This window comes from Triturus cristatus, chromosome 10 (assembly GCF_964204655.1).
Source record: "Triturus cristatus chromosome 10, aTriCri1.1, whole genome shotgun sequence".
Classification (NCBI taxonomy): domain Eukaryota; kingdom Metazoa; phylum Chordata; class Amphibia; order Caudata; family Salamandridae; genus Triturus; species Triturus cristatus.
This window is the reverse complement of record NC_140593.1, coordinates 847312647-847339932: the sequence shown is the minus strand read 5'-3', so window position 1 is coordinate 847339932 and position 27286 is coordinate 847312647. Positions and strand designations below refer to the sequence as shown.

At 47.3% G+C, this 27286-nt stretch overlaps 40 non-coding genes across 40 annotated transcripts; all 40 read right to left on the bottom strand.

The window, feature by feature from the left end:
* Positions 1–270: 270 nt before the first annotated feature.
* TRNAV-UAC (transfer RNA valine (anticodon UAC)) lies at positions 271–343 on the bottom strand. Its single transcript has one exon. It is a non-coding gene; the product is annotated as a tRNA-Val (tRNA).
* A 385-nt stretch (positions 344–728) lies between these two features.
* TRNAP-CGG (transfer RNA proline (anticodon CGG)) lies at positions 729–800 on the bottom strand. The gene has a single exon. It is a non-coding gene; the product is annotated as a tRNA-Pro (tRNA).
* Positions 801–1737: 937 nt separating this feature from the next.
* TRNAL-CAA (transfer RNA leucine (anticodon CAA)) lies at positions 1738–1849 on the bottom strand. Its single transcript has 2 exons — positions 1812–1849; positions 1738–1783 (listed from the first exon to the last, which is right to left on the bottom strand). It is a non-coding gene; the product is annotated as a tRNA-Leu (tRNA).
* A 734-nt stretch (positions 1850–2583) lies between these two features.
* Positions 2584–2655, bottom strand: TRNAP-AGG (transfer RNA proline (anticodon AGG)). The gene has a single exon. It is a non-coding gene; the product is annotated as a tRNA-Pro (tRNA).
* Positions 2656–3096: 441 nt separating this feature from the next.
* TRNAV-UAC (transfer RNA valine (anticodon UAC)) lies at positions 3097–3169 on the bottom strand. Its single transcript has one exon. It is a non-coding gene; the product is annotated as a tRNA-Val (tRNA).
* A 385-nt stretch (positions 3170–3554) lies between these two features.
* Positions 3555–3626, bottom strand: TRNAP-CGG (transfer RNA proline (anticodon CGG)). The gene has a single exon. It is a non-coding gene; the product is annotated as a tRNA-Pro (tRNA).
* A 937-nt stretch (positions 3627–4563) lies between these two features.
* Positions 4564–4675, bottom strand: TRNAL-CAA (transfer RNA leucine (anticodon CAA)). The gene is made up of 2 exons: positions 4638–4675; positions 4564–4609 (listed from the first exon to the last, which is right to left on the bottom strand). It is a non-coding gene; the product is annotated as a tRNA-Leu (tRNA).
* A 288-nt stretch (positions 4676–4963) lies between these two features.
* On the bottom strand, positions 4964–5036 carry TRNAV-AAC (transfer RNA valine (anticodon AAC)). The gene has a single exon. It is a non-coding gene; the product is annotated as a tRNA-Val (tRNA).
* Positions 5037–5422: 386 nt separating this feature from the next.
* TRNAP-AGG (transfer RNA proline (anticodon AGG)) lies at positions 5423–5494 on the bottom strand. Its single transcript has one exon. It is a non-coding gene; the product is annotated as a tRNA-Pro (tRNA).
* Positions 5495–5935: 441 nt separating this feature from the next.
* TRNAV-UAC (transfer RNA valine (anticodon UAC)) lies at positions 5936–6008 on the bottom strand. Its single transcript has one exon. It is a non-coding gene; the product is annotated as a tRNA-Val (tRNA).
* Positions 6009–6393: 385 nt separating this feature from the next.
* On the bottom strand, positions 6394–6465 carry TRNAP-CGG (transfer RNA proline (anticodon CGG)). The gene has a single exon. It is a non-coding gene; the product is annotated as a tRNA-Pro (tRNA).
* Positions 6466–7392: 927 nt separating this feature from the next.
* TRNAL-CAA (transfer RNA leucine (anticodon CAA)) lies at positions 7393–7504 on the bottom strand. Its single transcript has 2 exons — positions 7467–7504; positions 7393–7438 (listed from the first exon to the last, which is right to left on the bottom strand). It is a non-coding gene; the product is annotated as a tRNA-Leu (tRNA).
* A 734-nt stretch (positions 7505–8238) lies between these two features.
* Positions 8239–8310, bottom strand: TRNAP-AGG (transfer RNA proline (anticodon AGG)). The gene has a single exon. It is a non-coding gene; the product is annotated as a tRNA-Pro (tRNA).
* Positions 8311–8751: 441 nt separating this feature from the next.
* Positions 8752–8824, bottom strand: TRNAV-UAC (transfer RNA valine (anticodon UAC)). The gene has a single exon. It is a non-coding gene; the product is annotated as a tRNA-Val (tRNA).
* Positions 8825–9209: 385 nt separating this feature from the next.
* On the bottom strand, positions 9210–9281 carry TRNAP-CGG (transfer RNA proline (anticodon CGG)). Its single transcript has one exon. It is a non-coding gene; the product is annotated as a tRNA-Pro (tRNA).
* A 937-nt stretch (positions 9282–10218) lies between these two features.
* On the bottom strand, positions 10219–10330 carry TRNAL-CAA (transfer RNA leucine (anticodon CAA)). The gene is made up of 2 exons: positions 10293–10330; positions 10219–10264 (listed from the first exon to the last, which is right to left on the bottom strand). It is a non-coding gene; the product is annotated as a tRNA-Leu (tRNA).
* A 734-nt stretch (positions 10331–11064) lies between these two features.
* TRNAP-AGG (transfer RNA proline (anticodon AGG)) lies at positions 11065–11136 on the bottom strand. Its single transcript has one exon. It is a non-coding gene; the product is annotated as a tRNA-Pro (tRNA).
* Positions 11137–11577: 441 nt separating this feature from the next.
* On the bottom strand, positions 11578–11650 carry TRNAV-UAC (transfer RNA valine (anticodon UAC)). Its single transcript has one exon. It is a non-coding gene; the product is annotated as a tRNA-Val (tRNA).
* Positions 11651–12035: 385 nt separating this feature from the next.
* TRNAP-CGG (transfer RNA proline (anticodon CGG)) lies at positions 12036–12107 on the bottom strand. Its single transcript has one exon. It is a non-coding gene; the product is annotated as a tRNA-Pro (tRNA).
* A 937-nt stretch (positions 12108–13044) lies between these two features.
* On the bottom strand, positions 13045–13156 carry TRNAL-CAA (transfer RNA leucine (anticodon CAA)). Its single transcript has 2 exons — positions 13119–13156; positions 13045–13090 (listed from the first exon to the last, which is right to left on the bottom strand). It is a non-coding gene; the product is annotated as a tRNA-Leu (tRNA).
* A 288-nt stretch (positions 13157–13444) lies between these two features.
* TRNAV-AAC (transfer RNA valine (anticodon AAC)) lies at positions 13445–13517 on the bottom strand. Its single transcript has one exon. It is a non-coding gene; the product is annotated as a tRNA-Val (tRNA).
* A 386-nt stretch (positions 13518–13903) lies between these two features.
* TRNAP-AGG (transfer RNA proline (anticodon AGG)) lies at positions 13904–13975 on the bottom strand. Its single transcript has one exon. It is a non-coding gene; the product is annotated as a tRNA-Pro (tRNA).
* A 441-nt stretch (positions 13976–14416) lies between these two features.
* On the bottom strand, positions 14417–14489 carry TRNAV-UAC (transfer RNA valine (anticodon UAC)). The gene has a single exon. It is a non-coding gene; the product is annotated as a tRNA-Val (tRNA).
* A 385-nt stretch (positions 14490–14874) lies between these two features.
* Positions 14875–14946, bottom strand: TRNAP-CGG (transfer RNA proline (anticodon CGG)). The gene has a single exon. It is a non-coding gene; the product is annotated as a tRNA-Pro (tRNA).
* A 927-nt stretch (positions 14947–15873) lies between these two features.
* TRNAL-CAA (transfer RNA leucine (anticodon CAA)) lies at positions 15874–15985 on the bottom strand. The gene is made up of 2 exons: positions 15948–15985; positions 15874–15919 (listed from the first exon to the last, which is right to left on the bottom strand). It is a non-coding gene; the product is annotated as a tRNA-Leu (tRNA).
* A 734-nt stretch (positions 15986–16719) lies between these two features.
* TRNAP-AGG (transfer RNA proline (anticodon AGG)) lies at positions 16720–16791 on the bottom strand. Its single transcript has one exon. It is a non-coding gene; the product is annotated as a tRNA-Pro (tRNA).
* A 441-nt stretch (positions 16792–17232) lies between these two features.
* TRNAV-UAC (transfer RNA valine (anticodon UAC)) lies at positions 17233–17305 on the bottom strand. Its single transcript has one exon. It is a non-coding gene; the product is annotated as a tRNA-Val (tRNA).
* Positions 17306–17690: 385 nt separating this feature from the next.
* Positions 17691–17762, bottom strand: TRNAP-CGG (transfer RNA proline (anticodon CGG)). The gene has a single exon. It is a non-coding gene; the product is annotated as a tRNA-Pro (tRNA).
* Positions 17763–18699: 937 nt separating this feature from the next.
* TRNAL-CAA (transfer RNA leucine (anticodon CAA)) lies at positions 18700–18811 on the bottom strand. The gene is made up of 2 exons: positions 18774–18811; positions 18700–18745 (listed from the first exon to the last, which is right to left on the bottom strand). It is a non-coding gene; the product is annotated as a tRNA-Leu (tRNA).
* Positions 18812–19545: 734 nt separating this feature from the next.
* Positions 19546–19617, bottom strand: TRNAP-AGG (transfer RNA proline (anticodon AGG)). Its single transcript has one exon. It is a non-coding gene; the product is annotated as a tRNA-Pro (tRNA).
* A 441-nt stretch (positions 19618–20058) lies between these two features.
* Positions 20059–20131, bottom strand: TRNAV-UAC (transfer RNA valine (anticodon UAC)). The gene has a single exon. It is a non-coding gene; the product is annotated as a tRNA-Val (tRNA).
* Positions 20132–20516: 385 nt separating this feature from the next.
* On the bottom strand, positions 20517–20588 carry TRNAP-CGG (transfer RNA proline (anticodon CGG)). The gene has a single exon. It is a non-coding gene; the product is annotated as a tRNA-Pro (tRNA).
* A 937-nt stretch (positions 20589–21525) lies between these two features.
* TRNAL-CAA (transfer RNA leucine (anticodon CAA)) lies at positions 21526–21637 on the bottom strand. The gene is made up of 2 exons: positions 21600–21637; positions 21526–21571 (listed from the first exon to the last, which is right to left on the bottom strand). It is a non-coding gene; the product is annotated as a tRNA-Leu (tRNA).
* Positions 21638–22371: 734 nt separating this feature from the next.
* Positions 22372–22443, bottom strand: TRNAP-AGG (transfer RNA proline (anticodon AGG)). Its single transcript has one exon. It is a non-coding gene; the product is annotated as a tRNA-Pro (tRNA).
* A 441-nt stretch (positions 22444–22884) lies between these two features.
* Positions 22885–22957, bottom strand: TRNAV-UAC (transfer RNA valine (anticodon UAC)). The gene has a single exon. It is a non-coding gene; the product is annotated as a tRNA-Val (tRNA).
* A 385-nt stretch (positions 22958–23342) lies between these two features.
* On the bottom strand, positions 23343–23414 carry TRNAP-CGG (transfer RNA proline (anticodon CGG)). The gene has a single exon. It is a non-coding gene; the product is annotated as a tRNA-Pro (tRNA).
* A 937-nt stretch (positions 23415–24351) lies between these two features.
* TRNAL-CAA (transfer RNA leucine (anticodon CAA)) lies at positions 24352–24463 on the bottom strand. Its single transcript has 2 exons — positions 24426–24463; positions 24352–24397 (listed from the first exon to the last, which is right to left on the bottom strand). It is a non-coding gene; the product is annotated as a tRNA-Leu (tRNA).
* A 734-nt stretch (positions 24464–25197) lies between these two features.
* On the bottom strand, positions 25198–25269 carry TRNAP-AGG (transfer RNA proline (anticodon AGG)). Its single transcript has one exon. It is a non-coding gene; the product is annotated as a tRNA-Pro (tRNA).
* Positions 25270–25710: 441 nt separating this feature from the next.
* On the bottom strand, positions 25711–25783 carry TRNAV-UAC (transfer RNA valine (anticodon UAC)). Its single transcript has one exon. It is a non-coding gene; the product is annotated as a tRNA-Val (tRNA).
* Positions 25784–26168: 385 nt separating this feature from the next.
* Positions 26169–26240, bottom strand: TRNAP-CGG (transfer RNA proline (anticodon CGG)). The gene has a single exon. It is a non-coding gene; the product is annotated as a tRNA-Pro (tRNA).
* Positions 26241–27286: the final 1046 nt, after the last annotated feature.

Below are 27286 nucleotides of genomic sequence, written 5' to 3'. Positions count from 1 at the left end.
CATTTTGTTTGTTCTAGGTGTATGCTCTCGGTGAGGTCAATAAAACCATTTCTGCTCTCATGCCTTGCTTTCATGAAGTAGGCCCAACCTTCAGTACACAAGGACGTGCAAACGAATAGCGCAAACTATCGTCACTTCTCTTTTTGAGCTGTCACTGATGCCCCTGGAGCACAGTACATCACGCTGGTGAGGGATAGACAGCTTCCATTATCTCAGCTTTCCTATAAGTTGAGAGAGTAAATGCAAACTGTGTGAAAAACAGAAAGCTGCTGTTTCTGCCCGGTCTCGAACCAGGGACCTTTCGCGTGTAAAGCGAACGTGATAACCACTACACTACAGAAACAGACACGCTTGCACGAATCTTCTTGGCATGTAGTGGGCTGGAATGCACAGACCAAGGGCCAATGTCCATGAAGCTCAAAGTTGGACCCTCCTTACCCGATCTCTTTCTTTGGAAGAAAGGAACGAGGACCACTTTTATTCCAAAAGGCGATTTTAAAACCATACCTGAAATCACACTAGAAAAACACTTTGCATTTAATTTTCCTACACTGATGGTCCACCCCAGAAAAGCAGTTGCAAAGAAGTCCGGCACTGAAATTCTATACGCCAAAAGTGGGAAATAGCGTAGAGGGAAAGGAACTTTCTCACCATACACGGCGTCTTATAGCATTGAAAAGAAGAAATGGCCCTATATAATAAGCAGCCTAAAAATAATTCCACAGCATGGGCTCGTCCGGGATTTGAACCCGGGACCTCTCGCACCCGAAGCGAGAATCATACCCCTAGACCAACGAGCCTGATTCCCCAGTCGGCATTTTAAGCAATTTCTGATGCGTCTTTCAGAAACAAAGCAGGGCTATTTGGCTGCTCTCTCTCTATGTGAACCACACAAAGTCATGTTTTCTCTCAAGGTGTTGTTTTTTTCACTCTTGCAAGGAAGGGATCAGTCGATATCCTAGCTGCCAGAGAGCAGAAAAAAGGCGCTGATGAGAACTGCAGGCACTTTCTGGCACTTGTACTCCTCTGCAAGTCCTGGACACTTACCCCATAGACTTCCACCCCAGATGCAAGGGAGGGCCTGCCAATTCTTGCTCCTAAGACAGAGGCATTTGATTCTTGGATTCAAACACGCTCACTCAGCGCTCGATCAGGCTCGATCAGGCGAGATTTATATGAGTGGCTCGCAGGACTGAAACACTCACCTGGGAGCCCCAGGGTGGCTGAATTCCCAGTATGGCCATTGTTGGGCAAATCACCTCCTTTCCTCCTGCCTCAATCTAGAATTGGCTGCAAATCACAAGATAGAGTTCAATGTCCGTGTGTACTGCCTACTCCCAGCTACCTCTCTGTCTTCCTTATGTAAATTAAAATTCGCAAGGGGGGACCAATGACAATCTGCTCCTCCCACATAACCAGGAAGCCCTGTTGAACATGTCTGCCTGTGTTGTTGCAGGGACAGTGCCTTCTCCGCCCAAAAGGTGGCAGGAGAGCCTCACAACAAAGATGGGATCAACTGCTTAATGAGAAACCAGCACGGCAGTTTGTGTGATGGAGTGCAAATTTAACGGAAGGTGTGCCTGAGGTGTCCCTTCCAGGAATACATGGAATTGTGATTGAGGGACCAGCCTGATCGTTGGTGGATTTCTCGTCATATGTTACAGGTCCGTGCAAAGATTGTGGTGTGTGGGGAATGCACTGCAAAAAACAGGACGATTTAAGGGTGTAAAAGAAACTTGTCAGAAGTGGGATTTGAACCCACGCCTCCATGAGGAGACCAGAAGTCTCAGTTGCACTGAAGATCAAGCTCTCTTGAGTCTGGCGCCTTAGACCACTCGGCCATCCTGACAGCCCTGGGTGTGCACAGATCTGACTCTTCTGACTGCACCTGCCAATGTTTGCACTTACAACGTTCACAGCAATGTCACAAGTGTAAAGACCCCACAATACAACATGGCATGACAAAAAAAAAGCTAGGCACAAGAGCGACCACTGATGGATGCGGATTAATTTGTTTCGTCTTGCAAAAGTAAAGGAAGTTTCCCACGGCTCGCTGGGTTCAAGGACCGCCTCTTCTTAAGCTTGCATTGAGATAATAAGGTTTTAGAGGGTGCACATAAAAGCAGCTCATGCACAGTCTCGAACCGGGGACCTTTCGCGTGTTAGGCGAACGTGATGACCACTACACTACAGAAACTCACTTGCTGTGTTTTACTGTTAGAGCAAGGTTCCTCTCAAGGATTCTCTCTACTTCTATTCTGCTGTATCAGCAGCCACTCAGAAAGCGAGGAGCAAGTGTGAAAACTGCAGAGATATCAGCCAACATGCTTGCAATTAGACGTATTAAAAATTGACTTATGCAGGCATCGACAGACAAATATCTGATGCCTAAATGCCAGCAAGTACACCTTGGGAAAGCATCACCTGGGACACACACAGACTAAGCATGAAGGCAGAAAAAGCATGGTGATCCATGTTTCTTCTGAGGTTCAAAATATTTTGTGCAACAATGCGGCGAGTGTAATGAGAAATAGTCAGGCATTGTGAGTTTTGAGTAGGATTCGTATGTTTACCTCTGAAAAAGGGCTCGTCCGGGATTTGAACCCGGGACCTCTCGCACCCTAAGCGAGAATCATACCCCTAGACCAACGAGCCGAGGCACACAAGAGTCACCTTTCGCACCGGCTCCGGGGGTTATTGGCAGCGAGTTAGTGAATGCTTCACCCAAAGCAAGCAACTGCACATGCTGCTCTCTTCTGCAATATGGTTGCTGTCTTTTCCATGGCCGTCATCGAACAAGAAATGAAAATGCCTCTATCCTTCAGACATTTTGTTTGTTCTAGGTGTATGCTCTCGGTGAGGTCAATAAAACCATTTCTGCTCTCATGCCTTGCTTTCATGAAGTAGGCCCAACCTTCAGTACACAAGGACGTGCAAACGAATAGCGCAAACTATCGTCACTTCTCTTTTTGAGCTGTCACTGATGCCCCTGGAGCACAGTACATCACGCTGGTGAGGGATAGACAGCTTCCATTATCTCAGCTTTCCTATAAGTTGAGAGAGTAAATGCAAACTGTGTGAAAAACAGAAAGCTGCTGTTTCTGCCCGGTCTCGAACCAGGGACCTTTCGCGTGTAAAGCGAACGTGATAACCACTACACTACAGAAACAGACACGCTTGCACGAATCTTCTTGGCATGTAGTGGGCTGGAATGCACAGACCAAGGGCCAATGTCCATGAAGCTCAAAGTTGGACCCTCCTTACCCGATCTCTTTCTTTGGAAGAAAGGAACGAGGACCACTTTTATTCCAAAAGGCGATTTTAAAACCATACCTGAAATCACACTAGAAAAACACTTTGCATTTAATTTTCCTACACTGATGGTCCACCCCAGAAAAGCAGTTGCAAAGAAGTCCGGCACTGAAATTCTATACGCCAAAAGTGGGAAATAGCGTAGAGGGAAAGGAACTTTCTCACCATACACGGCGTCTTATAGCATTGAAAAGAAGAAATGGCCCTATATAATAAGCAGCCTAAAAATAATTCCACAGCATGGGCTCGTCCGGGATTTGAACCCGGGACCTCTCGCACCCGAAGCGAGAATCATACCCCTAGACCAACGAGCCTGATTCCCCAGTCGGCATTTTAAGCAATTTCTGATGCGTCTTTCAGAAACAAAGCAGGGCTATTTGGCTGCTCTCTCTCTATGTGAACCACACAAAGTCATGTTTTCTCTCAAGGTGTTGTTTTTTTCACTCTTGCAAGGAAGGGATCAGTCGATATCCTAGCTGCCAGAGAGCAGAAAAAAGGCGCTGATGAGAACTGCAGGCACTTTCTGGCACTTGTACTCCTCTGCAAGTCCTGGACACTTACCCCATAGACTTCCACCCCAGATGCAAGGGAGGGCCTGCCAATTCTTGCTCCTAAGACAGAGGCATTTGATTCTTGGATTCAAACACGCTCACTCAGCGCTCGATCAGGCTCGATCAGGCGAGATTTATATGAGTGGCTCGCAGGACTGAAACACTCACCTGGGAGCCCCAGGGTGGCTGAATTCCCAGTATGGCCATTGTTGGGCAAATCACCTCCTTTCCTCCTGCCTCAATCTAGAATTGGCTGCAAATCACAAGATAGAGTTCAATGTCCGTGTGTACTGCCTACTCCCAGCTACCTCTCTGTCTTCCTTATGTAAATTAAAATTCGCAAGGGGGGACCAATGACAATCTGCTCCTCCCACATAACCAGGAAGCCCTGTTGAACATGTCTGCCTGTGTTGTTGCAGGGACAGTGCCTTCTCCGCCCAAAAGGTGGCAGGAGAGCCTCACAACAAAGATGGGATCAACTGCTTAATGAGAAACCAGCACGGCAGTTTGTGTGATGGAGTGCAAATTTAACGGAAGGTGTGCCTGAGGTGTCCCTTCCAGGAATACATGGAATTGTGATTGAGGGACCAGCCTGATCGTTGGTGGATTTCTCGTCATATGTTACAGGTCCGTGCAAAGATTGTGGTGTGTGGGGAATGCACTGCAAAAAACAGGACGATTTAAGGGTGTAAAAGAAACTTGTCAGAAGTGGGATTTGAACCCACGCCTCCATGAGGAGACCAGAAGTCTCAGTTGCACTGAAGATCAAGCTCTCTTGAGTCTGGCGCCTTAGACCACTCGGCCATCCTGACAGCCCTGGGTGTGCACAGATCTGACTCTTCTGACTGCACCTGCCAATGTTTGCACTTACAACGTTCACAGCAATGTCACAAGTGTAAAGACCCCACAATACAACATGGCATGACAAAAAAAAAGCTAGGCACAAGAGCGACCACTGATGGATGCGGATTAATTTGTTTCGTCTTGCAAAAGTAAAGGAAGTTTCCCACGGCTCGCTGGGTTCAAGGACCGCCTCTTCTTAAGCTTGCATTGAGATAATAAGGTTTTAGAGGGTGCACATAAAAGCAGCTCATGCACAGTGTTTCTGCCCGGTCTCGAACCGGGGACCTTTCGCGTGTTAGGCGAACGTGATGACCACTACACTACAGAAACTCACTTGCTGTGTTTTACTGTTAGAGCAAGGTTCCTCTCAAGGATTCTCTCTACTTCTATTCTGCTGTATCAGCAGCCACTCAGAAAGCGAGGAGCAAGTGTGAAAACTGCAGAGATATCAGCCAACATGCTTGCAATTAGACGTATTAAAAATTGACTTATGCAGGCATCGACAGACAAATATCTGATGCCTAAATGCCAGCAAGTACACCTTGGGAAAGCATCACCTGGGACACACACAGACTAAGCATGAAGGCAGAAAAAGCATGGTGATCCATGTTTCTTCTGAGGTTCAAAATATTTTGTGCAACAATGCGGCGAGTGTAATGAGAAATAGTCAGGCATTGTGAGTTTTGAGTAGGATTCGTATGTTTACCTCTGAAAAAGGGCTCGTCCGGGATTTGAACCCGGGACCTCTCGCACCCTAAGCGAGAATCATACCCCTAGACCAACGAGCCGAGGCACACAAGAGTCGCCTTTCGCACCGGCTCCGGGGGTTATTGGCAGCGAGTTAGTGAATGCTTCACCCAAAGCAAGCAACTGCACATGCTGCTCTCTTCTGCAATATGGTTGCTGTCTTTTCCATGGCCGTCATCGAACAAGAAATGAAAATGCCTCTATCCTTCAGACATTTTGTTTGTTCTAGGTGTATGCTCTCGGTGAGGTCAATAAAACCATTTCTGCTCTCATGCCTTGCTTTCATGAAGTAGGCCCAACCTTCAGTACACAAGGACGTGCAAACGAATAGCGCAAACTATCGTCACTTCTCTTTTTGAGCTGTCACTGATGCCCCTGGAGCACAGTACATCACGCTGGTGAGGGATAGACAGCTTCCATTATCTCAGCTTTCCTATAAGTTGAGAGAGTAAATGCAAACTGTGTGAAAAACAGAAAGCTGCTGTTTCTGCCCGGTCTCGAACCAGGGACCTTTCGCGTGTAAAGCGAACGTGATAACCACTGCACTACAGAAACAGACACGCTTGCACGAATCTTCTTGGCATGTAGTGGGCTGGAATGCACAGACCAAGGGCCAATGTCCATGAAGCTCAAAGTTGGACCCTCCTTACCCGATCTCTTTCTTTGGAAGAAAGGAACGAGGACCACTTTTATTCCAAAAGGCGATTTTAAAACCATACCTGAAATCACACTAGAAAAACACTTTGCATTTAATTTTCCTACACTGATGGTCCACCCCAGAAAAGCAGTTGCAAAGAAGTCCGGCACTGAAATTCTATACGCCAAAAGTGGGAAATAGCGTAGAGGGAAAGGAACTTTCTCACCATACACGGCGTCTTATAGCATTGAAAAGAAGAAATGGCCCTATATAATAAGCAGCCTAAAAATAATTCCACAGCATGGGCTCGTCCGGGATTTGAACCCGGGACCTCTCGCACCCGAAGCGAGAATCATACCCCTAGACCAACGAGCCTGATTCCCCAGTCGGCATTTTAAGCAATTTCTGATGCGTCTTTCAGAAACAAAGCAGGGCTATTTGGCTGCTCTCTCTCTATGTGAACCACACAAAGTCATGTTTTCTCTCAAGGTGTTGTTTTTTTCACTCTTGCAAGGAAGGGATCAGTCGATATCCTAGCTGCCAGAGAGCAGAAAAAAGGCGCTGATGAGAACTGCAGGCACTTTCTGGCACTTGTACTCCTCTGCAAGTCCTGGACACTTACCCCATAGACTTCCACCCCAGATGCAAGGGAGGGCCTGCCAATTCTTGCTCCTAAGACAGAGGCATTTGATTCTTGGATTCAAACACGCTCACTCAGCGCTCGATCAGGCGAGATTTATATGAGTGGCTCGCAGGACTGAAACACTCACCTGGGAGCCCCAGGGTGGCTGAATTCCCAGTATGGCCATTGTTGGGCAAATCACCTCCTTTCCTCCTGCCTCAATCTAGAATTGGCTGCAAATCACAAGATAGAGTTCAATGTCCGTGTGTACTGCCTACTCCCAGCTACCTCTCTGTCTTCCTTATGTAAATTAAAATTCGCAAGGGGGGACCAATGACAATCTGCTCCTCCCACATAACCAGGAAGCCCTGTTGAACATGTCTGCCTGTGTTGTTGCAGGGACAGTGCCTTTTCCGCCCAAAAGGTGGCAGGAGAGCCTCACAACAAAGATGGGATCAACTGCTTAATGAGAAACCAGCACGGCAGTTTGTGTGATGGAGTGCAAATTTAACGGAAGGTGTGCCTGAGGTGTCCCTTCCAGGAATACATGGAATTGTGATTGAGGGACCAGCCTGATCGTTGGTGGATTTCTCGTCATATGTTACAGGTCCGTGCAAAGATTGTGGTGTGTGGGGAATGCACTGCAAAAAACAGGACGATTTAAGGGTGTAAAAGAAACCTGTCAGAAGTGGGATTTGAACCCACGCCTCCATGAGGAGACCAGAAGTCTCAGTTGCACTGAAGATCAAGCTCTCTTGAGTCTGGCGCCTTAGACCACTCGGCCATCCTGACAGCCCTGGGTGTGCACAGATCTGACTCTTCTGACTGCACCTGCCAATGTTTGCACTTACAACGTTCACAGCAATGTCACAAGTGTAAAGACCCCACAATACAACATGGCATGACAAAAAAAAAGCTAGGCACAAGAGCGACCACTGATGGATGCGGATTAATTTGTTTCGTCTTGCAAAAGTAAAGGAAGTTTCCCACGGCTCGCTGGGTTCAAGGACCGCCTCTTCTTAAGCTTGCATTGAGATAATAAGGTTTTAGAGGGTGCACATAAAAGCAGCTCATGCACAGTCTCGAACCGGGGACCTTTCGCGTGTTAGGCGAACGTGATGACCACTACACTACAGAAACTCACTTGCTGTGTTTTACTGTTAGAGCAAGGTTCCTCTCAAGGATTCTCTCTACTTCTATTCTGCTGTATCAGCAGCCACTCAGAAAGCGAGGAGCAAGTGTGAAAACTGCAGAGATATCAGCCAACATGCTTGCAATTAGACGTATTAAAAATTTACTTATGCAGGCATCGACAGACAAATATCTGATGCCTAAATGCCAGCAAGTACACCTTGGGAAAGCATCACCTGGGACACACACAGACTAAGCATGAAGGCAGAAAAAGCATGGTGATCCATGTTTCTTCTGAGGTTCAAAATATTTTGTGCAACAATGCGGCGAGTGTAATGAGAAATAGTCAGGCATTGTGAGTTTTGAGTAGGATTCGTATGTTTACCTCTGAAAAAGGGCTCGTCCGGGATTTGAACCCGGGACCTCTCGCACCCTAAGCGAGAATCATACCCCTAGACCAACGAGCCGAGGCACACAAGAGTCACCTTTCGCACCGGCTCCGGGGGTTATTGGCAGCGAGTTAGTGAATGCTTCACCCAAAGCAAGCAACTGCACATGCTGCTCTCTTCTGCAATATGGTTGCTGTCTTTTCCATGGCCGTCATCGAACAAGAAATGAAAATGCCTCTATCCTTCAGACATTTTGTTTGTTCTAGGTGTATGCTCTCGGTGAGGTCAATAAAACCATTTCTGCTCTCATGCCTTGTTTTCATGAAGTAGGCCCAACCTTCAGTACACAAGGACGTGCAAACGAATAGCGCAAACTATCGTCACTTCTCTTTTTGAGCTGTCACTGATGCCCCTGGAGCACAGTACATCACGCTGGTGAGGGATAGACAGCTTCCATTATCTCAGCTTTCCTATAAGTTGAGAGAGTAAATGCAAACTGTGTGAAAAACAGAAAGCTGCTGTTTCTGCCCGGTCTCGAACCAGGGACCTTTCGCGTGTAAAGCGAACGTGATAACCACTACACTACAGAAACAGACACGCTTGCACGAATCTTCTTGGCATGTAGTGGGCTGGAATGCACAGACCAAGGGCCAATGTCCATGAAGCTCAAAGTTGGACCCTCCTTACCCGATCTCTTTCTTTGGAAGAAAGGAACGAGGACCACTTTTATTCCAAAAGGCGATTTTAAAACCATACCTGAAATCACACTAGAAAAACACTTTGCATTTAATTTTCCTACACTGATGGTCCACCCCAGAAAAGCAGTTGCAAAGAAGTCCGGCACTGAAATTCTATACGCCAAAAGTGGGAAATAGCGTAGAGGGAAAGGAACTTTCTCACCATACACGGCGTCTTATAGCATTGAAAAGAAGAAATGGCCCTATATAATAAGCAGCCTAAAAATAATTCCACAGCATGGGCTCGTCCGGGATTTGAACCCGGGACCTCTCGCACCCGAAGCGAGAATCATTCCCCTAGACCAACGAGCCTGATTCCCCAGTCGGCATTTTAAGCAATTTCTGATGCGTCTTTCAGAAACAAAGCAGGGCTATTTGGCTGCTCTCTCTCTATGTGAACCACACAAAGTCATGTTTTCTCTCAAGGTGTTGTTTTTTTCACTCTTGCAAGGAAGGGATCAGTCGATATCCTAGCTGCCAGAGAGCAGAAAAAAGGCGCTGATGAGAACTGCAGGCACTTTCTGGCACTTGTACTCCTCTGCAAGTCCTGGACACTTACCCCATAGACTTCCACCCCAGATGCAAGGGAGGGCCTGCCAATTCTTGCTCCTAAGACAGAGGCATTTGATTCTTGGATTCAAACACGCTCACTCAGCGCTCGATCAGGCTCGATCAGGCGAGATTTATATGAGTGGCTCGCAGGACTGAAACACTCACCTGGGAGCCCCAGGGTGGCTGAATTCCCAGTATGGCCATTGTTGGGCAAATCACCTCCTTTCCTCCTGCCTCAATCTAGAATTGGCTGCAAATCACAAGATAGAGTTCAATGTCCGTGTGTACTGCCTACTCCCAGCTACCTCTCTGTCTTCCTTATGTAAATTAAAATTCGCAAGGGGGGACCAATGACAATCTGCTCCTCCCACATAACCAGGAAGCCCTGTTGAACATGTCTGCCTGTGTTGTTGCAGGGACAGTGCCTTCTCCGCCCAAAAGGTGGCAGGAGAGCCTCACAACAAAGATGGGATCAACTGCTTAATGAGAAACCAGCACGGCAGTTTGTGTGATGGAGTGCAAATTTAACGGAAGGTGTGCCTGAGGTGTCCCTTCCAGGAATACATGGAATTGTGATTGAGGGACCAGCCTGATCGTTGGTGGATTTCTCGTCATATGTTACAGGTCCGTGCAAAGATTGTGGTGTGTGGGGAATGCACTGCAAAAAACAGGACGATTTAAGGGTGTAAAAGAAACTTGTCAGAAGTGGGATTTGAACCCACGCCTCCATGAGGAGACCAGAAGTCTCAGTTGCACTGAAGATCAAGCTCTCTTGAGTCTGGCGCCTTAGACCACTCGGCCATCCTGACAGCCCTGGGTGTGCACAGATCTGACTCTTCTGACTGCACCTGCCAATGTTTGCACTTACAACGTTCACAGCAATGTCACAAGTGTAAAGACCCCACAATACAACATGGCATGACAAAAAAAAAGCTAGGCACAAGAGCGACCACTGATGGATGCGGATTAATTTGTTTCGTCTTGCAAAAGTAAAGGAAGTTTCCCACGGCTCGCTGGGTTCAAGGACCGCCTCTTCTTAAGCTTGCATTGAGATAATAAGGTTTTAGAGGGTGCACATAAAAGCAGCTCATGCACAGTCTCGAACCGGGGACCTTTCGCGTGTTAGGCGAACGTGATGACCACTACACTACAGAAACTCACTTGCTGTGTTTTACTGTTAGAGCAAGGTTCCTCTCAAGGATTCTCTCTACTTCTATTCTGCTGTATCAGCAGCCACTCAGAAAGCGAGGAGCAAGTGTGAAAACTGCAGAGATATCAGCCAACATGCTTGCAATTAGACGTATTAAAAATTGACTTATGCAGGCATCGACAGACAAATATCTGATGCCTAAATGCCAGCAAGTACACCTTGGGAAAGCATCACCTGGGACACACACAGACTAAGCATGAAGGCAGAAAAAGCATGGTGATCCATGTTTCTTCTGAGGTTCAAAATATTTTGTGCAACAATGCGGCGAGTGTAATGAGAAATAGTCAGGCATTGTGAGTTTTGAGTAGGATTCGTATGTTTACCTCTGAAAAAGGGCTCGTCCGGGATTTGAACCCGGGACCTCTCGCACCCTAAGCGAGAATCATACCCCTAGACCAACGAGCCGAGGCACACAAGAGTCACCTTTCGCACCGGCTCCGGGGGTTATTGGCAGCGAGTTAGTGAATGCTTCACCCAAAGCAAGCAACTGCACATGCTGCTCTCTTCTGCAATATGGTTGCTGTCTTTTCCATGGCCGTCATCGAACAAGAAATGAAAATGCCTCTATCCTTCAGACATTTTGTTTGTTCTAGGTGTATGCTCTCGGTGAGGTCAATAAAACCATTTCTGCTCTCATGCCTTGCTTTCATGAAGTAGGCCCAACCTTCAGTACACAAGGACGTGCAAACGAATAGCGCAAACTATCGTCACTTCTCTTTTTGAGCTGTCACTGATGCCCCTGGAGCACAGTACATCACGCTGGTGAGGGATAGACAGCTTCCATTATCTCAGCTTTCCTATAAGTTGAGAGAGTAAATGCAAACTGTGTGAAAAACAGAAAGCTGCTGTTTCTGCCCGGTCTCGAACCAGGGACCTTTCGCGTGTAAAGCGAACGTGATAACCACTACACTACAGAAACAGACACGCTTGCACGAATCTTCTTGGCATGTAGTGGGCTGGAATGCACAGACCAAGGGCCAATGTCCATGAAGCTCAAAGTTGGACCCTCCTTACCCGATCTCTTTCTTTGGAAGAAAGGAACGAGGACCACTTTTATTCCAAAAGGCGATTTTAAAACCATACCTGAAATCACACTAGAAAAACACTTTGCATTTAATTTTCCTACACTGATGGTCCACCCCAGAAAAGCAGTTGCAAAGAAGTCCGGCACTGAAATTCTATACGCCAAAAGTGGGAAATAGCGTAGAGGGAAAGGAACTTTCTCACCATACACGGCGTCTTATAGCATTGAAAAGAAGAAATGGCCCTATATAATAAGCAGCCTAAAAATAATTCCACAGCATGGGCTCGTCCGGGATTTGAACCCGGGACCTCTCGCACCCGAAGCGAGAATCATACCCCTAGACCAACGAGCCTGATTCCCCAGTCGGCATTTTAAGCAATTTCTGATGCGTCTTTCAGAAACAAAGCAGGGCTATTTGGCTGCTCTCTCTCTATGTGAACCACACAAAGTCATGTTTTCTCTCAAGGTGTTGTTTTTTTCACTCTTGCAAGGAAGGGATCAGTCGATATCCTAGCTGCCAGAGAGCAGAAAAAAGGCGCTGATGAGAACTGCAGGCACTTTCTGGCACTTGTACTCCTCTGCAAGTCCTGGACACTTACCCCATAGACTTCCACCCCAGATGCAAGGGAGGGCCTGCCAATTCTTGCTCCTAAGACAGAGGCATTTGATTCTTGGATTCAAACACGCTCACTCAGCGCTCGATCAGGCTCGATCAGGCGAGATTTATATGAGTGGCTCGCAGGACTGAAACACTCACCTGGGAGCCCCAGGGTGGCTGAATTCCCAGTATGGCCATTGTTGGGCAAATCACCTCCTTTCCTCCTGCCTCAATCTAGAATTGGCTGCAAATCACAAGATAGAGTTCAATGTCCGTGTGTACTGCCTACTCCCAGCTACCTCTCTGTCTTCCTTATGTAAATTAAAATTCGCAAGGGGGGACCAATGACAATCTGCTCCTCCCACATAACCAGGAAGCCCTGTTGAACATGTCTGCCTGTGTTGTTGCAGGGACAGTGCCTTCTCCGCCCAAAAGGTGGCAGGAGAGCCTCACAACAAAGATGGGATCAACTGCTTAATGAGAAACCAGCACGGCAGTTTGTGTGATGGAGTGCAAATTTAACGGAAGGTGTGCCTGAGGTGTCCCTTCCAGGAATACATGGAATTGTGATTGAGGGACCAGCCTGATCGTTGGTGGATTTCTCGTCATATGTTACAGGTCCGTGCAAAGATTGTGGTGTGTGGGGAATGCACTGCAAAAAACAGGACGATTTAAGGGTGTAAAAGAAACTTGTCAGAAGTGGGATTTGAACCCACGCCTCCATGAGGAGACCAGAAGTCTCAGTTGCACTGAAGATCAAGCTCTCTTGAGTCTGGCGCCTTAGACCACTCGGCCATCCTGACAGCCCTGGGTGTGCACAGATCTGACTCTTCTGACTGCACCTGCCAATGTTTGCACTTACAACGTTCACAGCAATGTCACAAGTGTAAAGACCCCACAATACAACATGGCATGACAAAAAAAAAGCTAGGCACAAGAGCGACCACTGATGGATGCGGATTAATTTGTTTCGTCTTGCAAAAGTAAAGGAAGTTTCCCACGGCTCGCTGGGTTCAAGGACCGCCTCTTCTTAAGCTTGCATTGAGATAATAAGGTTTTAGAGGGTGCACATAAAAGCAGCTCATGCACAGTGTTTCTGCCCGGTCTCGAACCGGGGACCTTTCGCGTGTTAGGCGAACGTGATGACCACTACACTACAGAAACTCACTTGCTGTGTTTTACTGTTAGAGCAAGGTTCCTCTCAAGGATTCTCTCTACTTCTATTCTGCTGTATCAGCAGCCACTCAGAAAGCGAGGAGCAAGTGTGAAAACTGCAGAGATATCAGCCAACATGCTTGCAATTAGACGTATTAAAAATTGACTTATGCAGGCATCGACAGACAAATATCTGATGCCTAAATGCCAGCAAGTACACCTTGGGAAAGCATCACCTGGGACACACACAGACTAAGCATGAAGGCAGAAAAAGCATGGTGATCCATGTTTCTTCTGAGGTTCAAAATATTTTGTGCAACAATGCGGCGAGTGTAATGAGAAATAGTCAGGCATTGTGAGTTTTGAGTAGGATTCGTATGTTTACCTCTGAAAAAGGGCTCGTCCGGGATTTGAACCCGGGACCTCTCGCACCCTAAGCGAGAATCATACCCCTAGACCAACGAGCCGAGGCACACAAGAGTCGCCTTTCGCACCGGCTCCGGGGGTTATTGGCAGCGAGTTAGTGAATGCTTCACCCAAAGCAAGCAACTGCACATGCTGCTCTCTTCTGCAATATGGTTGCTGTCTTTTCCATGGCCGTCATCGAACAAGAAATGAAAATGCCTCTATCCTTCAGACATTTTGTTTGTTCTAGGTGTATGCTCTCGGTGAGGTCAATAAAACCATTTCTGCTCTCATGCCTTGCTTTCATGAAGTAGGCCCAACCTTCAGTACACAAGGACGTGCAAACGAATAGCGCAAACTATCGTCACTTCTCTTTTTGAGCTGTCACTGATGCCCCTGGAGCACAGTACATCACGCTGGTGAGGGATAGACAGCTTCCATTATCTCAGCTTTCCTATAAGTTGAGAGAGTAAATGCAAACTGTGTGAAAAACAGAAAGCTGCTGTTTCTGCCCGGTCTCGAACCAGGGACCTTTCGCGTGTAAAGCGAACGTGATAACCACTGCACTACAGAAACAGACACGCTTGCACGAATCTTCTTGGCATGTAGTGGGCTGGAATGCACAGACCAAGGGCCAATGTCCATGAAGCTCAAAGTTGGACCCTCCTTACCCGATCTCTTTCTTTGGAAGAAAGGAACGAGGACCACTTTTATTCCAAAAGGCGATTTTAAAACCATACCTGAAATCACACTAGAAAAACACTTTGCATTTAATTTTCCTACACTGATGGTCCACCCCAGAAAAGCAGTTGCAAAGAAGTCCGGCACTGAAATTCTATACGCCAAAAGTGGGAAATAGCGTAGAGGGAAAGGAACTTTCTCACCATACACGGCGTCTTATAGCATTGAAAAGAAGAAATGGCCCTATATAATAAGCAGCCTAAAAATAATTCCACAGCATGGGCTCGTCCGGGATTTGAACCCGGGACCTCTCGCACCCGAAGCGAGAATCATACCCCTAGACCAACGAGCCTGATTCCCCAGTCGGCATTTTAAGCAATTTCTGATGCGTCTTTCAGAAACAAAGCAGGGCTATTTGGCTGCTCTCTCTCTATGTGAACCACACAAAGTCATGTTTTCTCTCAAGGTGTTGTTTTTTTCACTCTTGCAAGGAAGGGATCAGTCGATATCCTAGCTGCCAGAGAGCAGAAAAAAGGCGCTGATGAGAACTGCAGGCACTTTCTGGCACTTGTACTCCTCTGCAAGTCCTGGACACTTACCCCATAGACTTCCACCCCAGATGCAAGGGAGGGCCTGCCAATTCTTGCTCCTAAGACAGAGGCATTTGATTCTTGGATTCAAACACGCTCACTCAGCGCTCGATCAGGCGAGATTTATATGAGTGGCTCGCAGGACTGAAACACTCACCTGGGAGCCCCAGGGTGGCTGAATTCCCAGTATGGCCATTGTTGGGCAAATCACCTCCTTTCCTCCTGCCTCAATCTAGAATTGGCTGCAAATCACAAGATAGAGTTCAATGTCCGTGTGTACTGCCTACTCCCAGCTACCTCTCTGTCTTCCTTATGTAAATTAAAATTCGCAAGGGGGGACCAATGACAATCTGCTCCTCCCACATAACCAGGAAGCCCTGTTGAACATGTCTGCCTGTGTTGTTGCAGGGACAGTGCCTTTTCCGCCCAAAAGGTGGCAGGAGAGCCTCACAACAAAGATGGGATCAACTGCTTAATGAGAAACCAGCACGGCAGTTTGTGTGATGGAGTGCAAATTTAACGGAAGGTGTGCCTGAGGTGTCCCTTCCAGGAATACATGGAATTGTGATTGAGGGACCAGCCTGATCGTTGGTGGATTTCTCGTCATATGTTACAGGTCCGTGCAAAGATTGTGGTGTGTGGGGAATGCACTGCAAAAAACAGGACGATTTAAGGGTGTAAAAGAAACCTGTCAGAAGTGGGATTTGAACCCACGCCTCCATGAGGAGACCAGAAGTCTCAGTTGCACTGAAGATCAAGCTCTCTTGAGTCTGGCGCCTTAGACCACTCGGCCATCCTGACAGCCCTGGGTGTGCACAGATCTGACTCTTCTGACTGCACCTGCCAATGTTTGCACTTACAACGTTCACAGCAATGTCACAAGTGTAAAGACCCCACAATACAACATGGCATGACAAAAAAAAAGCTAGGCACAAGAGCGACCACTGATGGATGCGGATTAATTTGTTTCGTCTTGCAAAAGTAAAGGAAGTTTCCCACGGCTCGCTGGGTTCAAGGACCGCCTCTTCTTAAGCTTGCATTGAGATAATAAGGTTTTAGAGGGTGCACATAAAAGCAGCTCATGCACAGTCTCGAACCGGGGACCTTTCGCGTGTTAGGCGAACGTGATGACCACTACACTACAGAAACTCACTTGCTGTGTTTTACTGTTAGAGCAAGGTTCCTCTCAAGGATTCTCTCTACTTCTATTCTGCTGTATCAGCAGCCACTCAGAAAGCGAGGAGCAAGTGTGAAAACTGCAGAGATATCAGCCAACATGCTTGCAATTAGACGTATTAAAAATTTACTTATGCAGGCATCGACAGACAAATATCTGATGCCTAAATGCCAGCAAGTACACCTTGGGAAAGCATCACCTGGGACACACACAGACTAAGCATGAAGGCAGAAAAAGCATGGTGATCCATGTTTCTTCTGAGGTTCAAAATATTTTGTGCAACAATGCGGCGAGTGTAATGAGAAATAGTCAGGCATTGTGAGTTTTGAGTAGGATTCGTATGTTTACCTCTGAAAAAGGGCTCGTCCGGGATTTGAACCCGGGACCTCTCGCACCCTAAGCGAGAATCATACCCCTAGACCAACGAGCCGAGGCACACAAGAGTCACCTTTCGCACCGGCTCCGGGGGTTATTGGCAGCGAGTTAGTGAATGCTTCACCCAAAGCAAGCAACTGCACATGCTGCTCTCTTCTGCAATATGGTTGCTGTCTTTTCCATGGCCGTCATCGAACAAGAAATGAAAATGCCTCTATCCTTCAGACATTTTGTTTGTTCTAGGTGTATGCTCTCGGTGAGGTCAATAAAACCATTTCTGCTCTCATGCCTTGCTTTCATGAAGTAGGCCCAACCTTCAGTACACAAGGACGTGCAAACGAATAGCGCAAACTATCGTCACTTCTCTTTTTGAGCTGTTACTGATGCCCCTGGAGCACAGTACATCACGCTGGTGAGGGATAGACAGCTTCCATTATCTCAGCTTTCCTATAAGTTGAGAGAGTAAATGCAAACTGTGTGAAAAACAGAAAGCTGCTGTTTCTGCCCGGTCTCGAACCAGGGACCTTTCGCGTGTAAAGCGAACGTGATAACCACTACACTACAGAAACAGACACGCTTGCACGAATCTTCTTGGCATGTAGTGGGCTGGAATGCACAGACCAAGGGCCAATGTCCATGAAGCTCAAAGTTGGACCCTCCTTACCCGATCTCTTTCTTTGGAAGAAAGGAACGAGGACCACTTTTATTCCAAAAGGCGATTTTAAAACCATACCTGAAATCACACTAGAAAAACACTTTGCATTTAATTTTCCTACACTGATGGTCCACCCCAGAAAAGCAGTTGCAAAGAAGTCCGGCACTGAAATTCTATACGCCAAAAGTGGGAAATAGCGTAGAGGGAAAGGAACTTTCTCACCATACACGGCGTCTTATAGCATTGAAAAGAAGAAATGGCCCTATATAATAAGCAGCCTAAAAATAATTCCACAGCATGGGCTCGTCCGGGATTTGAACCCGGGACCTCTCGCACCCGAAGCGAGAATCATACCCCTAGACCAACGAGCCTGATTCCCCAGTCGGCATTTTAAGCAATTTCTGATGCGTCTTTCAGAAACAAAGCAGGGCTATTTGGCTGCTCTCTCTCTATGTGAACCACACAAAGTCATGTTTTCTCTCAAGGTGTTGTTTTTTTCACTCTTGCAAGGAAGGGATCAGTCGATATCCTAGCTGCCAGAGAGCAGAAAAAAGGCGCTGATGAGAACTGCAGGCACTTTCTGGCACTTGTACTCCTCTGCAAGTCCTGGACACTTACCCCATAGACTTCCACCCCAGATGCAAGGGAGGGCCTGCCAATTCTTGCTCCTAAGACAGAGGCATTTGATTCTTGGATTCAAACACGCTCACTCAGCGCTCGATCAGGCTCGATCAGGCGAGATTTATATGAGTGGCTCGCAGGACTGAAACACTCACCTGGGAGCCCCAGGGTGGCTGAATTCCCAGTATGGCCATTGTTGGGCAAATCACCTCCTTTCCTCCTGCCTCAATCTAGAATTGGCTGCAAATCACAAGATAGAGTTCAATGTCCGTGTGTACTGCCTACTCCCAGCTACCTCTCTGTCTTCCTTATGTAAATTAAAATTCGCAAGGGGGGACCAATGACAATCTGCTCCTCCCACATAACCAGGAAGCCCTGTTGAACATGTCTGCCTGTGTTGTTGCAGGGACAGTGCCTTCTCCGCCCAAAAGGTGGCAGGAGAGCCTCACAACAAAGATGGGATCAACTGCTTAATGAGAAACCAGCACGGCAGTTTGTGTGATGGAGTGCAAATTTAACGGAAGGTGTGCCTGAGGTGTCCCTTCCAGGAATACATGGAATTGTGATTGAGGGACCAGCCTGATCGTTGGTGGATTTCTCGTCATATGTTACAGGTCCGTGCAAAGATTGTGGTGTGTGGGGAATGCACTGCAAAAAACAGGACGATTTAAAGGTGTAAAAGAAACCTGTCAGAAGTGGGATTTGAACCCACGCCTCCATGAGGAGACCAGAAGTCTCAGTTGCACTGAAGATCAAGCTCTCTTGAGTCTGGCGCCTTAGACCACTCGGCCATCCTGACAGCCCTGGGTGTGCACAGATCTGACTCTTCTGACTGCACCTGCCAATGTTTGCACTTACAACGTTCACAGCAATGTCACAAGTGTAAAGACCCCACAATACAACATGGCATGACAAAAAAAAAGCTAGGCACAAGAGCGACCACTGATGGATGCGGATTAATTTGTTTCGTCTTGCAAAAGTAAAGGAAGTTTCCCACGGCTCGCTGGGTTCAAGGACCGCCTCTTCTTAAGCTTGCATTGAGATAATAAGGTTTTAGAGGGTGCACATAAAAGCAGCTCATGCACAGTCTCGAACCGGGGACCTTTCGCGTGTTAGGCGAACGTGATGACCACTACACTACAGAAACTCACTTGCTGTGTTTTACTGTTAGAGCAAGGTTCCTCTCAAGGATTCTCTCTACTTCTATTCTGCTGTATCAGCAGCCACTCAGAAAGCGAGGAGCAAGTGTGAAAACTGCAGAGATATCAGCCAACATGCTTGCAATTAGACGTATTAAAAATTGACTTATGCAGGCATCGACAGACAAATATCTGATGCCTAAATGCCAGCAAGTACACCTTGGGAAAGCATCACCTGGGACACACACAGACTAAGCATGAAGGCAGAAAAAGCATGGTGATCCATGTTTCTTCTGAGGTTCAAAATATTTTGTGCAACAATGCGGCGAGTGTAATGAGAAATAGTCAGGCATTGTGAGTTTTGAGTAGGATTCGTATGTTTACCTCTGAAAAAGGGCTCGTCCGGGATTTGAACCCGGGACCTCTCGCACCCTAAGCGAGAATCATACCCCTAGACCAACGAGCCGAGGCACACAAGAGTCGCCTTTCGCACCGGCTCCGGGGGTTATTGGCAGCGAGTTAGTGAATGCTTCACCCAAAGCAAGCAACTGCACATGCTGCTCTCTTCTGCAATATGGTTGCTGTCTTTTCCATGGCCGTCATCGAACAAGAAATGAAAATGCCTCTATCCTTCAGACATTTTGTTTGTTCTAGGTGTATGATCTCGCTGAGGTCAATAAAACCATTTCTGCTCTCATGCCTTGCTTTCATGAAGTAGGCCCAACCTTCAGTACACAAGGACGTGCAAACGAATAGCGCAAACTATCGTCACTTCTCTTTTTGAGCTGTCACTGATGCCCCTGGAGCACAGTACATCACGCTGGTGAGGGATAGACAGCTTCCATTATCTCAGCTTTCCTATAAGTTGAGAGAGTAAATGCAAACTGTGTGAAAAACAGAAAGCTGCTGTTTCTGCCCGGTCTCGAACCAGGGACCTTTCGCGTGTAAAGCGAACGTGATAACCACTACACTACAGAAACAGACACGCTTGCACGAATCTTCTTGGCATGTAGTGGGCTGGAATGCACAGACCAAGGGCCAATGTCCATGAAGCTCAAAGTTGGACCCGCCTTACCCGATCTCTTTCTTTGGAAGAAAGGAACGAGGACCACTTTTATTCCAAAAGGCGATTTTAAAACCATACCTGAAATCACACTAGAAAAACACTTTGCATTTAATTTTCCTACACTGATGGCCCACCCCAGAAAAGCAGTTGCAAAGAAGTCCGGCACTGAAATTCTATACGCCAAAAGTGGGAAATAGCGTAGAGGGAAAGGAACTTTCTCACCATACACGGCGTCTTATAGCATTGAAAAGAAGAAATGGCCCTATATAATAAGCAGCCTAAAAATAATTCCACAGCATGGGCTCGTCCGGGATTTGAACCCGGGACCTCTCGCACCCGAAGCGAGAATCATACCCCTAGACCAACGAGCCTGATTCCCCAGTCGGCATTTTAAGCAATTTCTGATGCGTCTTTCAGAAACAAAGCAGGGCTATTTGGCTGCTCTCTCTCTATGTGAACCACACAAAGTCATGTTTTCTCTCAAGGTGTTGTTTTTTTCACTCTTGCAAGGAAGGGATCAGTCGATATCCTAGCTGCCAGAGAGCAGAAAAAAGGCGCTGATGAGAACTGCAGGCACTTTCTGGCACTTGTACTCCTCTGCAAGTCCTGGACACTTACCCCATAGACTTCCACCCCAGATGCAAGGGAGGGCCTGCCAATTCTTGCTCCTAAGACAGAGGCATTTGATTCTTGGATTCAAACACGCTCACTCAGCGCTCGATCAGGCTCGATCAGGCGAGATTTATATGAGTGGCTCGCAGGACTGAAACACTCACCTGGGAGCCCCAGGGTGGCTGAATTCCCAGTATGGCCATTGTTGGGCAAATCACCTCCTTTCCTCCTGCCTCAATCTAGAATTGGCTGCAAATCACAAGATAGAGTTCAATGTCCGTGTGTACTGCCTACTCCCAGCTACCTCTCTGTCTTCCTTATGTAAATTAAAATTCGCAAGGGGGGACCAATGACAATCTGCTCCTCCCACATAACCAGGAAGCCCTGTTGAACATGTCTGCCTGTGTTGTTGCAGGGACAGTGCCTTCTCCGCCCAAAAGGTGGCAGGAGAGCCTCACAACAAAGATGGGATCAACTGCTTAATGAGAAACCAGCACGGCAGTTTGTGTGATGGAGTGCAAATTTAACGGAAGGTGTGCCTGAGGTGTCCCTTCCAGGAATACATGGAATTGTGATTGAGGGACCAGCCTGATCGTTGGTGGATTTCTCGTCATATGTTACAGGTCCGTGCAAAGATTGTGGTGTGTGGGGAATGCACTGCAAAAAACAGGACGATTTAAGGGTGTAAAAGAAACCTGTCAGAAGTGGGATTTGAACCCACGCCTCCATGAGGAGACCAGAAGTCTCAGTTGCACTGAAGATCAAGCTCTCTTGAGTCTGGCGCCTTAGACCACTCGGCCATCCTGACAGCCCTGGGTGTGCACAGATCTGACTCTTCTGACTGCACCTGCCAATGTTTGCACTTACAACGTTCACAGCAATGTCACAAGTGTAAAGACCCCACAATACAACATGGCATGACAAAAAAAAAGCTAGGCACAAGAGCGACCACTGATGGATGCGGATTAATTTGTTTCGTCTTGCAAAAGTAAAGGAAGTTTCCCACGGCTCGCTGGGTTCAAGGACCGCCTCTTCTTAAGCTTGCATTGAGATAATAAGGTTTTAGAGGGTGCACATAAAAGCAGCTCATGCACAGTCTCGAACCGGGGACCTTTCGCGTGTTAGGCGAACGTGATGACCACTACACTACAGAAACTCACTTGCTGTGTTTTACTGTTAGAGCAAGGTTCCTCTCAAGGATTCTCTCTACTTCTATTCTGCTGTATCAGCAGCCACTCAGAAAGCGAGGAGCAAGTGTGAAAACTGCAGAGATATCAGCCAACATGCTTGCAATTAGACGTATTAAAAATTGACTTATGCAGGCATCGACAGACAAATATCTGATGCCTAAATGCCAGCAAGTACACCTTGGGAAAGCATCACCTGGGACACACACAGACTAAGCATGAAGGCAGAAAAAGCATGGTGATCCATGTTTCTTCTGAGGTTCAAAATATTTTGTGCAACAATGCGGCGAGTGTAATGAGAAATAGTCAGGCATTGTGAGTTTTGAGTAGGATTCGTATGTTTACCTCTGAAAAAGGGCTCGTCCGGGATTTGAACCCGGGACCTCTCGCACCCTAAGCGAGAATCATACCCCTAGACCAACGAGCCGAGGCACACAAGAGTCACCTTTCGCACCGGCTCCGGGGGTTATTGGCAGCGAGTTAGTGAATGCTTCACCCAAAGCAAGCAACTGCACATGCTGCTCTCTTCTGCAATATGGTTGCTGTCTTTTCCATGGCCGTCATCGAACAAGAAATGAAAATGCCTCTATCCTTCAGACATTTTGTTTGTTCTAGGTGTATGCTCTCGGTGAGGTCAATAAAACCATTTCTGCTCTCATGCCTTGTTTTCATGAAGTAGGCCCAACCTTCAGTACACAAGGACGTGCAAACGAATAGCGCAAACTATCGTCACTTCTCTTTTTGAGCTGTCACTGATGCCCCTGGAGCACAGTACATCACGCTGGTGAGGGATAGACAGCTTCCATTATCTCAGCTTTCCTATAAGTTGAGAGAGTAAATGCAAACTGTGTGAAAAACAGAAAGCTGCTGTTTCTGCCCGGTCTCGAACCAGGGACCTTTCGCGTGTAAAGCGAACGTGATAACCACTACACTACAGAAACAGACACGCTTGCACGAATCTTCTTGGCATGTAGTGGGCTGGAATGCACAGACCAAGGGCCAATGTCCATGAAGCTCAAAGTTGGACCCTCCTTACCCGATCTCTTTCTTTGGAAGAAAGGAACGAGGACCACTTTTATTCCAAAAGGCGATTTTAAAACCATACCTGAAATCACACTAGAAAAACACTTTGCATTTAATTTTCCTACACTGATGGTCCACCCCAGAAAAGCAGTTGCAAAGAAGTCCGGCACTGAAATTCTATACGCCAAAAGTGGGAAATAGCGTAGAGGGAAAGGAACTTTCTCACCATACACGGCGTCTTATAGCATTGAAAAGAAGAAATGGCCCTATATAATAAGCAGCCTAAAAATAATTCCACAGCATGGGCTCGTCCGGGATTTGAACCCGGGACCTCTCGCACCCGAAGCGAGAATCATTCCCCTAGACCAACGAGCCTGATTCCCCAGTCGGCATTTTAAGCAATTTCTGATGCGTCTTTCAGAAACAAAGCAGGGCTATTTGGCTGCTCTCTCTCTATGTGAACCACACAAAGTCATGTTTTCTCTCAAGGTGTTGTTTTTTTCACTCTTGCAAGGAAGGGATCAGTCGATATCCTAGCTGCCAGAGAGCAGAAAAAAGGCGCTGATGAGAACTGCAGGCACTTTCTGGCACTTGTACTCCTCTGCAAGTCCTGGACACTTACCCCATAGACTTCCACCCCAGATGCAAGGGAGGGCCTGCCAATTCTTGCTCCTAAGACAGAGGCATTTGATTCTTGGATTCAAACACGCTCACTCAGCGCTCGATCAGGCTCGATCAGGCGAGATTTATATGAGTGGCTCGCAGGACTGAAACACTCACCTGGGAGCCCCAGGGTGGCTGAATTCCCAGTATGGCCATTGTTGGGCAAATCACCTCCTTTCCTCCTGCCTCAATCTAGAATTGGCTGCAAATCACAAGATAGAGTTCAATGTCCGTGTGTACTGCCTACTCCCAGCTACCTCTCTGTCTTCCTTATGTAAATTAAAATTCGCAAGGGGGGACCAATGACAATCTGCTCCTCCCACATAACCAGGAAGCCCTGTTGAACATGTCTGCCTGTGTTGTTGCAGGGACAGTGCCTTCTCCGCCCAAAAGGTGGCAGGAGAGCCTCACAACAAAGATGGGATCAACTGCTTAATGAGAAACCAGCACGGCAGTTTGTGTGATGGAGTGCAAATTTAACGGAAGGTGTGCCTGAGGTGTCCCTTCCAGGAATACATGGAATTGTGATTGAGGGACCAGCCTGATCGTTGGTGGATTTCTCGTCATATGTTACAGGTCCGTGCAAAGATTGTGGTGTGTGGGGAATGCACTGCAAAAAACAGGACGATTTAAGGGTGTAAAAGAAACTTGTCAGAAGTGGGATTTGAACCCACGCCTCCATGAGGAGACCAGAAGTCTCAGTTGCACTGAAGATCAAGCTCTCTTGAGTCTGGCGCCTTAGACCACTCGGCCATCCTGACAGCCCTGGGTGTGCACAGATCTGACTCTTCTGACTGCACCTGCCAATGTTTGCACTTACAACGTTCACAGCAATGTCACAAGTGTAAAGACCCCACAATACAACATGGCATGACAAAAAAAAAGCTAGGCACAAGAGCGACCACTGATGGATGCGGATTAATTTGTTTCGTCTTGCAAAAGTAAAGGAAGTTTCCCACGGCTCGCTGGGTTCAAGGACCGCCTCTTCTTAAGCTTGCATTGAGATAATAAGGTTTTAGAGGGTGCACATAAAAGCAGCTCATGCACAGTCTCGAACCGGGGACCTTTCGCGTGTTAGGCGAACGTGATGACCACTACACTACAGAAACTCACTTGCTGTGTTTTACTGTTAGAGCAAGGTTCCTCTCAAGGATTCTCTCTACTTCTATTCTGCTGTATCAGCAGCCACTCAGAAAGCGAGGAGCAAGTGTGAAAACTGCAGAGATATCAGCCAACATGCTTGCAATTAGACGTATTAAAAATTGACTTATGCAGGCATCGACAGACAAATATCTGATGCCTAAATGCCAGCAAGTACACCTTGGGAAAGCATCACCTGGGACACACACAGACTAAGCATGAAGGCAGAAAAAGCATGGTGATCCATGTTTCTTCTGAGGTTCAAAATATTTTGTGCAACAATGCGGCGAGTGTAATGAGAAATAGTCAGGCATTGTGAGTTTTGAGTAGGATTCGTATGTTTACCTCTGAAAAAGGGCTCGTCCGGGATTTGAACCCGGGACCTCTCGCACCCTAAGCGAGAATCATACCCCTAGACCAACGAGCCGAGGCACACAAGAGTCGCCTTTCGCACCGGCTCCGGGGGTTATTGGCAGCGAGTTAGTGAATGCTTCACCCAAAGCAAGCAACTGCACATGCTGCTCTCTTCTGCAATATGGTTGCTGTCTTTTCCATGGCCGTCATCGAACAAGAAATGAAAATGCCTCTATCCTTCAGACATTTTGTTTGTTCTAGGTGTATGCTCTCGCTGAGGTCAATAAAACCATTTCTGCTCTCATGCCTTGCTTTCATGAAGTAGGCCCAACCTTCAGTACACAAGGACGTGCAAACGAATAGCGCAAACTATCGTCACTTCTCTTTTTGAGCTGTCACTGATGCCCCTGGAGCACAGTACATCACGCTGGTGAGGGATAGACAGCTTCCATTATCTCAGCTTTCCTATAAGTTGAGAGAGTAAATGCAAACTGTGTGAAAAACAGAAAGCTGCTGTTTCTGCCCGGTCTCGAACCAGGGACCTTTCGCGTGTAAAGCGAACGTGATAACCACTACACTACAGAAACAGACACGCTTGCACGAATCTTCTTGGCATGTAGTGGGCTGGAATGCACAGACCAAGGGCCAATGTCCATGAAGCTCAAAGTTGGACCCGCCTTACCCGATCTCTTTCTTTGGAAGAAAGGAACGAGGACCACTTTTATTCCAAAAGGCGATTTTAAAACCATACCTGAAATCACACTAGAAAAACACTTTGCATTTAATTTTCCTACACTGATGGCCCACCCCAGAAAAGCAGTTGCAAAGAAGTCCGGCACTGAAATTCTATACGCCAAAAGTGGGAAATAGCGTAGAGGGAAAGGAACTTTCTCACCATACACGGCGTCTTATAGCATTGAAAAGAAGAAATGGCCCTATATAATAAGCAGCCTAAAAATAATTCCACAGCATGGGCTCGTCCGGGATTTGAACCCGGGACCTCTCGCACCCGAAGCGAGAATCATACCCCTAGACCAACGAGCCTGATTCCCCAGTCGGCATTTTAAGCAATTTCTGATGCGTCTTTCAGAAACAAAGCAGGGCTATTTGGCTGCTCTCTCTCTATGTGAACCACACAAAGTCATGTTTTCTCTCAAGGTGTTGTTTTTTTCACTCTTGCAAGGAAGGGATCAGTCGATATCCTAGCTGCCAGAGAGCAGAAAAAAGGCGCTGATGAGAACTGCAGGCACTTTCTGGCACTTGTACTCCTCTGCAAGTCCTGGACACTTACCCCATAGACTTCCACCCCAGATGCAAGGGAGGGCCTGCCAATTCTTGCTCCTAAGACAGAGGCATTTGATTCTTGGATTCAAACACGCTCACTCAGCGCTCGATCAGGCTCGATCAGGCGAGATTTATATGAGTGGCTCGCAGGACTGAAACACTCACCTGGGAGCCCCAGGGTGGCTGAATTCCCAGTATGGCCATTGTTGGGCAAATCACCTCCTTTCCTCCTGCCTCAATCTAGAATTGGCTGCAAATCACAAGATAGAGTTCAATGTCCGTGTGTACTGCCTACTCCCAGCTACCTCTCTGTCTTCCTTATGTAAATTAAAATTCGCAAGGGGGGACCAATGACAATCTGCTCCTCCCACATAACCAGGAAGCCCTGTTGAACATGTCTGCCTGTGTTGTTGCAGGGACAGTGCCTTCTCCGCCCAAAAGGTGGCAGGAGAGCCTCACAACAAAGATGGGATCAACTGCTTAATGAGAAACCAGCACGGCAGTTTGTGTGATGGAGTGCAAATTTAACGGAAGGTGTGCCTGAGGTGTCCCTTCCAGGAATACATGGAATTGTGATTGAGGGACCAGCCTGATCGTTGGTGGATTTCTCGTCATATGTTACAGGTCCGTGCAAAGATTGTGGTGTGTGGGGAATGCACTGCAAAAAACAGGACGATTTAAGGGTGTAAAAGAAACCTGTCAGAAGTGGGATTTGAACCCACGCCTCCACGAGGAGACCAGAAGTCTCAGTTGCACTGAAGATCAAGCTCTCTTGAGTCTGGCGCCTTAGACCACTCGGCCATCCT